Genomic DNA, 11,075 nt, shown 5'->3' with positions numbered 1-11,075 from the left:
TTTAAATATTAATAACCAACATTTTTTTAAGAGTTTAATTCTGTGCCAGGCAGTGTTCTAAGTGCATTAACTTCATGCACATTAACTCACTAAGTCCTCACAACAACCTTATAAGGGAGATACTTTTTATCATCTCCACTTTGCAGAGAAAGAAACTGAGGCACAGAGAGAGTAGGTAACATGTCCAAGGGCACCCAGCTAGCAAACAGCTGAGCCAGGATTTGAACTCAGGCCGTCTGGTTCCACAGGCTGTGCTATCTGCTGTTATACTGCCAAAATGTAGAGTTTGTTTAAGCCTGCTTAACCTCAGCTATTATAAAGTCCTATAACCTTAATATAGAAGTGAAAAAGCAACAGCATTACATTTTACAGGTTGTGGTGGAGGGATGTAAACCGGAAACTCACCTGGAATCTCAGGGAAACCCTGCACCTTGGCAGTGACTACCGCCACCTGGTGGCAGTGTACCCGTGACAAAGGCCAAGCCCAGTTTCTTTGGGTGTCGAATTTACGAAACCCCAGGCCAGGGTGATAAGGGCTTGCCAATACAAGCACTACTATTATGAAAACATGTCCTCTGTTGGAGAGGAAACGGAGTCGAGGCTCCCAAGACCCAGGCTGCAGGGTGGGTGCTCAGAGGGGCTGTGATTGTGGGTACTCAGGACAGGGTTGCCAAGGCCCCGTCCACACTCCTTCACCAGTTCCCTAGACGACCAGCATTAGGCATTTCTGAAACAGCTGGTGGGAGCTGGGGGTGGGGTGGGGTGTTACTCTGCAAACATGGGTCTGTACCCATGACCCTGACCTTCTAATCCCAGGGCTTAACTGACTTCATTAACTGCAGGGGGCTTGAGAGAGACCCCCCAAATCATTCTCTGTCAAACCACATTCATAGAAGTCCCATTCCTGAGGGCTCTGCAGGAAAACCTTCTGCCTGAAGGCAGGGGACTGGAGGTGGTGACCTCTGGATGTGAACCTTTGGCAGGCTGGTGACAGGGCAGGATCGGCCCCACCCACTTGCCTGCCAAAGGGCAGCGGGGGGAGAAACTGGGTGAAAGCAGAGCATGCTGGGTAGCCTGGCCAGGAGCTGAGCGTCTAGCCTCCCACCCCCCCACTGTGGTTGCCATGACAACCGAGTGGGGGAGGGAGGAGGAGAGGAGAGACCACTTGCCCCTCAGACAATGGGAAACTATTCCAGGTCACCTTTGGCCTTGTCCTGAGGGACTTGGGGCGGTCAGGGGTTCTGGGCTCTTCGTACCCTGCAGTATCAGGATTTGGGGGAGCAGTCTTCAGCTCAGGCCAGGCCTGGGGAACCAAGAATGGGGGTCACAGACAGGGTCCCCTCCCCTGGAACATCTCAGCCCTGCCAGAGCCGCCTCCTTCCTGGGCTCCCCAATCTCCCAATGTAGGCTAATTCCAGATGAAGTTTGGTTCATATTCTGAGCTCCCCCCTCCGCTGAAAAACTTGACCTTGTAGTGGGCGGTGAGCGGCGGGCACAGGGAGGAGGCAGCAGCCGCTCTGGGGATAAGCCAAATATTTTATGAGTAATTTAATATCTGGAGCGCGAACCACTGAGCAGAGAACCCGTCAGCTGCCCGGAGCAAGGAGCTGGTCTGGTCCTCATAATGCAGGGGAGATGATGGGGGACTGACAGGGACGACTGGGGGCCCGCAGGGAAGTTAACCCTTTAAGGGCCCTGGGATGGAGCTAGGAGGGGAAGAGCAGGCTTCCCTTATGGTGTATCCGCTATGCCCCAGATGCCCTGCCGTGCACGTTAGATGGCTCGACACTTGAACTTGGGAGGGAAAGTGTGGCCCTGTGAAAAGGCACTGGCTTTGAGACACATGGACCTGAATTTGGTTCCTGCTAAGTGTGTGACCCTAGACTAGTGATTTCGCCTGAGCCTCAGTTTCCTTATCTGTAAAATGGGGATGATAATAATGGTACCTACATCACAAATAAGAAGCCAGTGACAATAAATACAAAGAATTTAATGTGGTGCCCAGGACACAGCAGGTGTTCAGTAAAGGGACCTGCCCTCATGCCTCTGATAACAGCTCTTCAAAGCTCCCAAAGCTTCGCGAGTGTCTCCCCACCACCTAGCTGATGTCCTGGACCCTCCTCTCCGGCCCTGGAGGGGGGCCTGGAGGGCTTTTGTCACATTCTGTATAAGCCATGGTGTGTCCCCTCCTGACACCTGCTTTAGCACCCCCTCAAGTTTTCTGGGGAGGGGTCCTGTCCAGCCTGGTGGCATGGAAGGGGCATGCGCCCCGGACTCAGACAGACCTGGGTCAGAATCCCAACTCAGCCACATTCTAGCTGTGTGACTGGGGCAAGCACTTCATCTCTCTGGGCCTTCATTTTCTCATCTGCAAAATATGATTAATACCTTCCTCACAGGATGCTGTTACAATTAACGAAGATCATGCTGTAAAGAAGCTAGCACAGAGCCTGGTACACAGTAGGTGCTCATTAAATGATTCTTCATCATCGATAGAGATGGGTGCCACACTTCTTAGTCCGTGTCCCAGCTCTGCCGTGGACCAGCTGTGAGGCCTTGGCCAAGTTACATTACCTCCCTGTACCTCAGTTTCCATATCTGTGAAATGGGCATAATAGTACCTGCCTTGTGAGGATCAGACAAGCTAAGACTTATACAGTGAGGGAGCAGCGCCTGGAACAGAGAAGGAGCTCAGTCAGCATTAGCTGCTCTTACTTTCTTCTTCTGAGGTTACGAAGCATTTTGCGAAGAATCTTAACTTCCTCCCCAGCCCTCATCCCACCATTCCCGGGTCTGGAAGGCAGGTCCCCCATGCCACCTTTCGCTGGGGCTTGGGGCTGTGGCATGGTGAGCCCATTCCCTGCTCTGCGTTTATCTTCTGACTTGGCTGGGGGACTCCACTTTCTGCCGTGGGGTTCTGCTCCTTTGTTACTCATTAAATCACCCTTTTTGGACAGCCTGGTCCCAACCATCGTTTCCCGTCCTGGAAGAAGTTCAATGTGCCTGAGTTGAGGTGACCCAGAGACCATCTGGTCTAGCCTCCTCATTTTACAGACAGGGAAACTGAGGCTCAGGGAAACGCTCGCCCCTCCTCACAGGCCCTGCTCAGGCTTCCAGCACTGTGGACTCCCCGGTACAAGCCGGCAATGGCTAAGCCGTAGAACAGAAGGAACGAAGACGTGTTTTCAGGTCTCCTTCCCCGGAAACCAGCTGGGGCGGGTCCCAGCGAGGCAGACATGTATCTACTGTCTTTACACGTTAGCTGACGCGGCCCGAACAAGGTCTGCAGACGGCTCTCTAACAAGGGCCCAACTGTCTCTCTCAGGGATGCCCGCGCCCGCAGGGAGGGCTGCTGAGAGGTGCCAACTCAGGGACCAGAGCCGCAGCCGGGCACCCCAGCCTGGAGGGAGAAAGGGAAGTTTGTCCCCAGGCGGGCACAGGACTCTTCAGTTGGCAGAGTTTTTGCCTCTTGTAGCTCATCTGAACCTCACGACAACCAAGAGTCTCATTTTGCAGATGAGGATGCTAACATTTGTTGAGGACCTGCTATGTGTCAGGCGTGGTGTGTGGTTCTTTGTAATAACCACTCTTGACTGTGTGCGCTTTACGTCCGCCAGCTCGTTTACCCCACATACCAACGTCAGCTCCACCGTACAGCTGATGAAACAAAAGCTCAGTGTTGAGGTGACGCCCTTGCCCCAGGTCATCCAGCTAGAACGTGGCAAAGCTGGCTCTGAACCTGGTGGGGCTCTCGTGAGGAGCCAGCGAGGGAACACGCACCAAGCATCGGGCACGCACCTGACGGGGTAGGTTCTCGGCATAGCGTACTTGGCCTCTTACGTCTTCTTTCTGCTGTCGGCTTGTTTGCATTCTCCCTGCTCCCCGGATGCTGTAAGAGTTTATAGGGACAAATACGTGAGGAGATGGCGTAGATGAGAAGAACCTGTGAAGACAACAGGAACATGAGGAGGGGGAGGCAGAAAGATCTAGTACAGAAGTGAGGAAGGAGGCTTCCGAGGAAATATGTTCCGTGCAGACCTGCACACTCGCTGCTGGTGTGTCTCTGGAGATTCTGGGGCCTCCGTTTTCCATTGTGTCCTTGGGGAATAAGCCTCGTCTCCTTGCCTCTGAATGGGGGGACAATGCCCACATTGGGGGGTTGTCATGAGGATTAAATGGATAAATGTCTGTACGACCCACACATTCATGATCTCAATTAAGTTTCTCCCTGCCTGCCATTGTTTCCCCTGGAAATGATGTCTTCCCATCATTGATGGGAAGGCCCATCAATGATGTCCCAAGGCCCTATGAAACATTATACATTCCCTCTCTTTCTAGGCAGGACATAAGTTTTTTTTCCTCCCTTTTTTTTTGTGAGGAAGATCAGCCCTGAGCTGACACCCACGCCAATCCTCCTCTTTTTGCTGAGGAAGACTGGCCCTGAGCTAACATCCGTGCTGATCTTCCTTCACTTTATATAGGACGCCGCCACAACGTGGCCTGACAAGCAGTGCGTCAGTGTGCGCCCGGGATCCGAACCCGGGCTGCCAGCAGCGGAGCGTGCGCACTTAACCACTACGCCACGGGGCCGGCCTCTTTTTTTCCTTCTTAATTCTTTTTTTTTTTTATTGAGGTCACATTTGTTTATAACATTATATAGATTTCAGGTGTACATCATTATATTTCGATTTCTGTGTAGATTACATCATGTTCACCATCCAAAGACTAATTACCACCTATCACATACACATGTGCCTAATCACCCTAGGCAGGACATAATTTTGACATCCCTCCTATCTTGTCTGTCTTCCTTCCAGTCAACAACTATTTACTGAGCATATATTATGTATATCTTTCTCTAGGCCCTGTACTCTCTGGAGTAAGAAAGATCCATCAATTAATTAATTAACACACCCATGAGTTCATTCATTCGTTTCATAAACATGAACCTCCTGGGCTCTTTGGGCTGTGACTTGTCAGTTTCTGGCCCCCTTTGTTCCCTTCTGGGTCCTGGCTGTGTTCTGGATAAGTGAGGATGCTGGATAAGTGAGTGTGATGGAGGACTTGGCCACTGCATCCTCCCTGGTCATGACCCTGTAATAATTCTTCTCTCTTTTCCTATGGGGGTCACAAGCTCCCCTAGGTTCCTAATTGGTAGGCTTGGGGTGGGCCTGAGATTCTGTTTCTGTCACAAGTGAGTCTAATGCAGCTGATCTAGTTCAACCCCCTCCTTCTGTGGGGAACTCTGAGGCTCAGAGAAGGGTAGCAACTTCTCTGAGGTCACACAGTAAATAGTTTCCAAAGCCAGCCTAGAACTGGGAGCTCTTGACTTGCCATCCAGGGTGCCTCCTGCTCTGCCAGGTCCCCTCGCTGTGGGTGTTCCTCCCTGGGTGGGCCCTGCTGGATTTCTCGAACAAACATTCCCTTTTCTCCTGCATCTGGCCAACAGGGTTGTTGATGAGCATGCCTCCTGGCTACGTGCAAAAATAAACGCAGCTCACAGCTTGCTCTGAGAGGAGGGCGTGTGTTTGTGTGTGTTGGGTACGGGGGTTAAGGCAGGGCACCTGGTGCCCCGTTGTCAGCAGGAGACCAGAAAGATGAGGACGTGCAGGAGAAACGGGAGAGAGACCCACAGTGCTCAGAGCTATGAGTGCTTGGCGTCGGGGAAATAGACTATCCACCCTTCCTCCTCCTTTGTCTGCCCATCAACTCCCTAGCCATCACTGTCGGAACATAATCATAACAACAACAACGGCAGAAATAATAGTAAGAGGTTCATCACCGAGTGAGTGCCCTGTGCTAACCACTGCCCATGGACCAGAGAATTCCAGCTCACACACGTCAACCTGCTGAACCAGCGCCCCTAACCCCGGCCACTTGAAGTGTGGTCCCCAGCTCAGCAGCACCCACACCCCCAGCAAGACCCCAGGTGGGTTTTTTGCACATTAAATTTGAGGATCCCTGTACCATCACAGCACCCCAATTCCAATAACAGCCCACCATCGATAACTGCAGCTAATATTTGTGGAGAACGTTCTGTGTGCTGGGGGCTTTGCACATAGAATCCCATTTGCCCTCATCAGCTTTCTGGAGTGGGTATGATCATCACTCCCATGTTACAGATGAGAAAACTGTAACCCAGTGAGGTTAAATAATTAGCCCGAGAACACACAGCCTGTAAGTGGCAGAGGTGGGATCTGAATACAGCCTTTCCCACACCACTGGCCTTATAGCTCCTGAGACCCCAGCCTTTCTTCCCTCGCTGCTTTTCTCATCTTCTCTGGGTTTCAAAGGCCAAGTCTGTTTCCCCTTCTTCCCTCGACCCCGTAGAGCCAGGGGACTTCTGAGGGCAGAGGCTGGGCTACCCCTAGTCACAGCTTCTGTGTCCATCAGCTCAGCCCTCCCACTGGGGGCAGAGGGCCACCTGCATGGGAGTCACCTGGGGTCTTTGAGAAAAGTGGCCCTTCTAGGTCCTAAGGATCAGAACCTCTGGGATGCAGGCTGGACACCAGCAAGTTTTCAGGGGACTTCAGTGCCCATTGAAACTGGAGACCCGGTGCCTGAGATCACGCAGGGCAGGGACTGCAATGCCCATTTTATAGTCAAGGGCACTGAGGCCCAGAGAGTTTTCCAGTCGCCGTCCCAAGGTTGGAACCTGGCAGACTAGCCTAACGGAAGGCGCACTGGCTTGGGAGTCAGGCACTTCTGGGTTCACATTCCTGCTCCTCTCCTTCCAAGCCTGAAGCCAGACCTGGATCTAGATCAGGTTGGCAGATCCAGATCACAGGCTGTATGCAGCTTTCTAGCTAAGAATGTTTTTTACATTTTCTAAGTGGTTGAAAAAAAACCAAAAGACTATTTTGTGATGTGAAAATTATGTAAAATTCAAATTCGTGTCCCTTAGATTTATTGGAATATAGCCACGCTCACTGATTTCTATATTGTCTACGGCTGTTTTCCTGCTACAGAAGCAGGCTGAGTAATGGCAACAGAGACTGTAGGCCCACAAAGCCTGAAATAGTTCCTATCTGGTGCTTTTCAGAAAAAGTTTGGTAACTCCTGGCCCACAGCAGAGATTCTCAAATGTTAGCTGCAGCAGAATCACCTGGAGGGCTTGTGAAAACAGATTGCTGGGCCCCGCCCCAGAGTTTCTGCTTCAGCCAGTCTGGGGTGGGGCCTGAGAACCTGCATTTCTGACAAGCTCCCAGGTGGTGCTGATGCTAGACCCACACCTGGAGGATCCTGGTTTAGAGGAACTTGGGTCTTCAAAGCGGGCCCTCAGCCCTACCCCAGAAGCTCATAGCCCACCCACGAGGCGGGAGGGGCTGGAGAAGAGAGAGAGGAGGGAGAAGCTTCCACGGTCTGGTCCCATCTCATCCACCGGTGCACCAGCCCCTCTTCCAGGCTGTCCTTGTGCTGGTATCTGCTCCCCCCTGGTGGCAGCAAGCTTGGAGCTGGCCTGGCACGTTCAGCCTTAATAGCCCATCCCTCCACTTGGAAACACATTTCAAAGCTTTCCAAGTTTGCGCGTCCTTTCCCCTAGGGAGTCCGCTTCTAGGAGTTTAATCCAAGAAAAGAATCGAGGATGCGTGCCAGGATGCTCATAGCCGCACTGTTTGTAAGAGGGCAAAACAGGAGACCCGGGCAGTCACTTGACACGGTCACACAGCTGGTGAGGAGCCCAGGAAGGATCTGAACTTGGGTCTGTCTGACTTGAGAGCGGGTGCCCTCGACTCTGCTGCACCACACAGCCCCTCAGGGTCCTCCCACCTGCCATCACAGAGCAGCGATGAGAGCACTGACTCCAGAGCTGAACTGCCTTGTGTTGAATCTCTGTTCTATTACTGCTTGTGCAACGTCGGGCAAGTCCCTTAACTGCTCTATATCTCAGTGTTCCCATCTGGAAAAGGGAACATGAGTTAACATGAGAGGTTAGCAGCACTCACTGTGTGAGCTGCTATTATTATCACTTATGACGCCCCCACCTTCCTCCTTTGCCCTTCCCCCTCCTTTCGTCTTCTTAACTGGCTCAAAGCACTGTGGGTCACCAGGAGAGGCAGGCTGGTCTGGATCCACTGGGGCCAGTAGAGGAGCCGGGATGGGGCACTGTGGCCAGGAGGCAGCAGACAGCAGGGCCACCCAAGGGCTGGGCCCCTATAGTCTGGGTAATAGGGCACAGAGCTTAACGCATGGATCCCTCGGCTAAATAGGCCTAGACCTAAATCCTAGATCTTCTGTGGATGTGGGCAAGTAGCAGCCCCTCTCTGAGCCTCAGTGTTCTTATCCATAGAATGGGAGCAGTAAGATGAGAGCAGCGGTTCTCGAAGTGTGGTCCCAGGCAGCAGCAGCATCACCTGGGAGCCCTTAGGAAATACAAATCCTAACAAGCCCTCTGGTGATGCCCATGAAGTTGGAAAACATGGGATTCGCATATCTCCTCCATAGGCTTGTTGTGACTGTTCACGAGAGAATACACGCTGGGCACCTAGCTCCATAATCGTGAGCTGCTGTTATTGTTACACGCCTGCTCCTTCTTGGCCTCGGCTGATGGGGCCAGCCGTATCCTGGCTCCAAGCTGAGCCAACCACAGCCCCTCTCCTGGGACCTGGGAATTGGAGATGTCAGTCTCTGTGTCCCTTCCGTGAGGCGTAGGGGCTAACTTGGTGGTCAACGCTGCCGTTTGGGGGCATCCATTTTTCTCTATTTGCTTTAACAGTCGAGAAGGCCGATCTGCAGAGAGAGGCTCAGAGGAGGAGGTCCCAGAGAGAGACACGGTTGCCCTGGTCGGGGGGCACCCATGTCCACTGAGACAGGCTGTCCCACCTCCTCCTGGGTCCTGGAGGACACCTCTGGGCCTCCTGATAAGTCCCTCCTTTTCTCCTAAGTTGGTTTGAGGAGGTTTCTGTCACTTGCAATTAAAAGGGGTCTGGCATGTTGAGGGCTGGGAGTCAGGGTCAAGGTGGGTGTACGAAGGTCAAGGGTCACAGGCCTGAGGGGACCCACTTCCCCTCCTTCCCCTGCCCAGCTGCTAGCCCAGCCAGGAGATCCGAGTTTCAACCCCATCCCCATCCCTATGAGGAGGGACAAAGGGGAAAAGGAGGCGGCTGGGCAGTGATGGAATAATCCCGAGACCCATCTGAGGTCAGCTCTGGACTCCCCGTTATTCTTGGTCCTGGTTCCTGTGATGACACCTCAGCCGTCACCCCAGAGAGCTGTGGTGGTGAACCCTCCCCACCGGGTGGAGTAGAGCGATATTCACCAATAATAAAGGTGAAGGGTTTAGATAAACTCATGTTTGTGTAGAGCAAGGAATGTTTGACTGTGATGGGCTGAACACGCTGAGAGAGCCCTGGATTTCTGGCAGATCCGGAAGCCGGGTGGGGAGGTCTCAAAGGGGGTATGGCCGGCTTTGCCTGGGTCCTGGCAGCGAGACGGGGTGCCCTGCATGTGCTCGACACCAGCAGCCAGATCTGCTCTTGGAGTGGAGTGTAGCCCTGTATGGACAGACCCAACAGCCGAGGCTCGAGAATGTGGACTCCTGGGGTCCAATGGGTTCAGGCGAGAGGCTGGGGGACCATGGAGGGGGCTGCAGAAGGGGATTCCAGCAGGTGTAGGGGGCTAAGAAGTGGTATGTCTACAGGTTTAGCAAGAGCTTTGAGACAAAGAGAAGCAGGCTCCAATCCCGGCTGTGCACCTGTCAGCTGTGTGACCCTGGGCAAATCGCTTGCCCTCTCTGAGCCTCAGATTCTTATTTGTAAGATGGGGATAATACTATGTAACTCCTAGGGTCTGTGGTGGGAATGGAGTGAGCTAATGTACACAAAGCACTAGGTGCACTCAACTCAACTGTGCAGTGTAACTCAACTGTGGTGTGGTTTTGATGATGATAACTGTTATTACTAGACTCAAAGGCCCAGCAGACAGTTTGTACTAAAAGGGTTGAACAGCAAAAGAAGGCCTAGCCTACCTGGAGAAAAGGCTCCAGGTCCCTGTTGGAGAGCCTGAAGTTACGGCAGGTCATCAAGGCCAGGCCTGAGGCCCAGAAGATGCGGCAGGAGCTGCGCCCAATGAACGGAGTCCTGAGAAACAGGGCAGCCAAACAGGAGGCTGGACTGGCGCCATGACGCTATGTGATTGGCCGGAGTGCCTTAAACCCCTCCTACCTCGGGCCAGGATTGGTCGACGGTCTTGGTGGCGTAGGCTAGTAGGAGGGGCTGCAGAGAGCAGGTGCGGGGCTGGGACTCTGGACGGGTCCTGTGCCTGTCTTGGCCCCTCAGGCAACGAGTCTTTATTGAGAGGCCGCTGTGCATCTTGGGCTCTGCGGGGTTCAGAGATGGGCAGGGGAAGGAGCTCACGGCCTGGTGGGTGGATGGTGTGGGCACGGGTGAAAAGCCAGATGCAGGTTGTGCGTGCTCAGCCCTGAACAAGTGAGAAATGGGGTTGGAGGAGGTCAGAGGGGTGAGAGCTGTGAGGCTGGGATGGCCCGGCTTCAGGGAGGAGGTGCGGCTTGAATGAGGTTTTCAAGGACTTAGATAGGCAGAGGGGAGGGAGAGCGCGAGAGTAAGGGCACGAGGCAGGAAAGCGTGCGCTTGCCTGGAGGACAGAAAGGGCCCAGCTGGTCTGGGTAGAGATATTCTCCCTCCAGGAGAGGAAGGAGAGGGGCTGGGAGGTCAACCCATAGAGAGCCTTGAAGGCCAGGCTCGTGGGCTGGGACTATATCCAGTGGACAGTGGGGAGCCACGGAAGGTTACTGAGCAGGGGAGTGACATTTGTTCTAACTGGATGGCCGAGCTTGTGCCAGGCTGGGAAGATATTGGAAGGAGAGCATATGGGGAGAATCAAAAGGGGAAGGGTCTCGGATCCAAGGTCAACCAAGGCGGACCCCTCTATCCCTTGGGTGGGCGTTTATGAAGTTACAAGCAGAAAGCTCATTTGGGGGCTGGCCTAGACATGTTGCCTTGAAAGAGGTCTCAGGTCGTCAGTGGGCAGACCTGCCTTTGAATCCCAGCTCTGCTGTGGGATCAAGGACAATCCCTTTATCCCTCTGATCCTCAGTCTTCTCCCCTGTAAACTGG

This window comes from Diceros bicornis, chromosome 13, assembly GCF_020826845.1.
Source record: "Diceros bicornis minor isolate mBicDic1 chromosome 13, mDicBic1.mat.cur, whole genome shotgun sequence".
Lineage (NCBI taxonomy): Eukaryota > Metazoa > Chordata > Mammalia > Perissodactyla > Rhinocerotidae > Diceros > Diceros bicornis.
The sequence above is the reverse complement of the archived record's forward strand: the minus strand, read 5'-3'. Positions refer to the sequence as shown.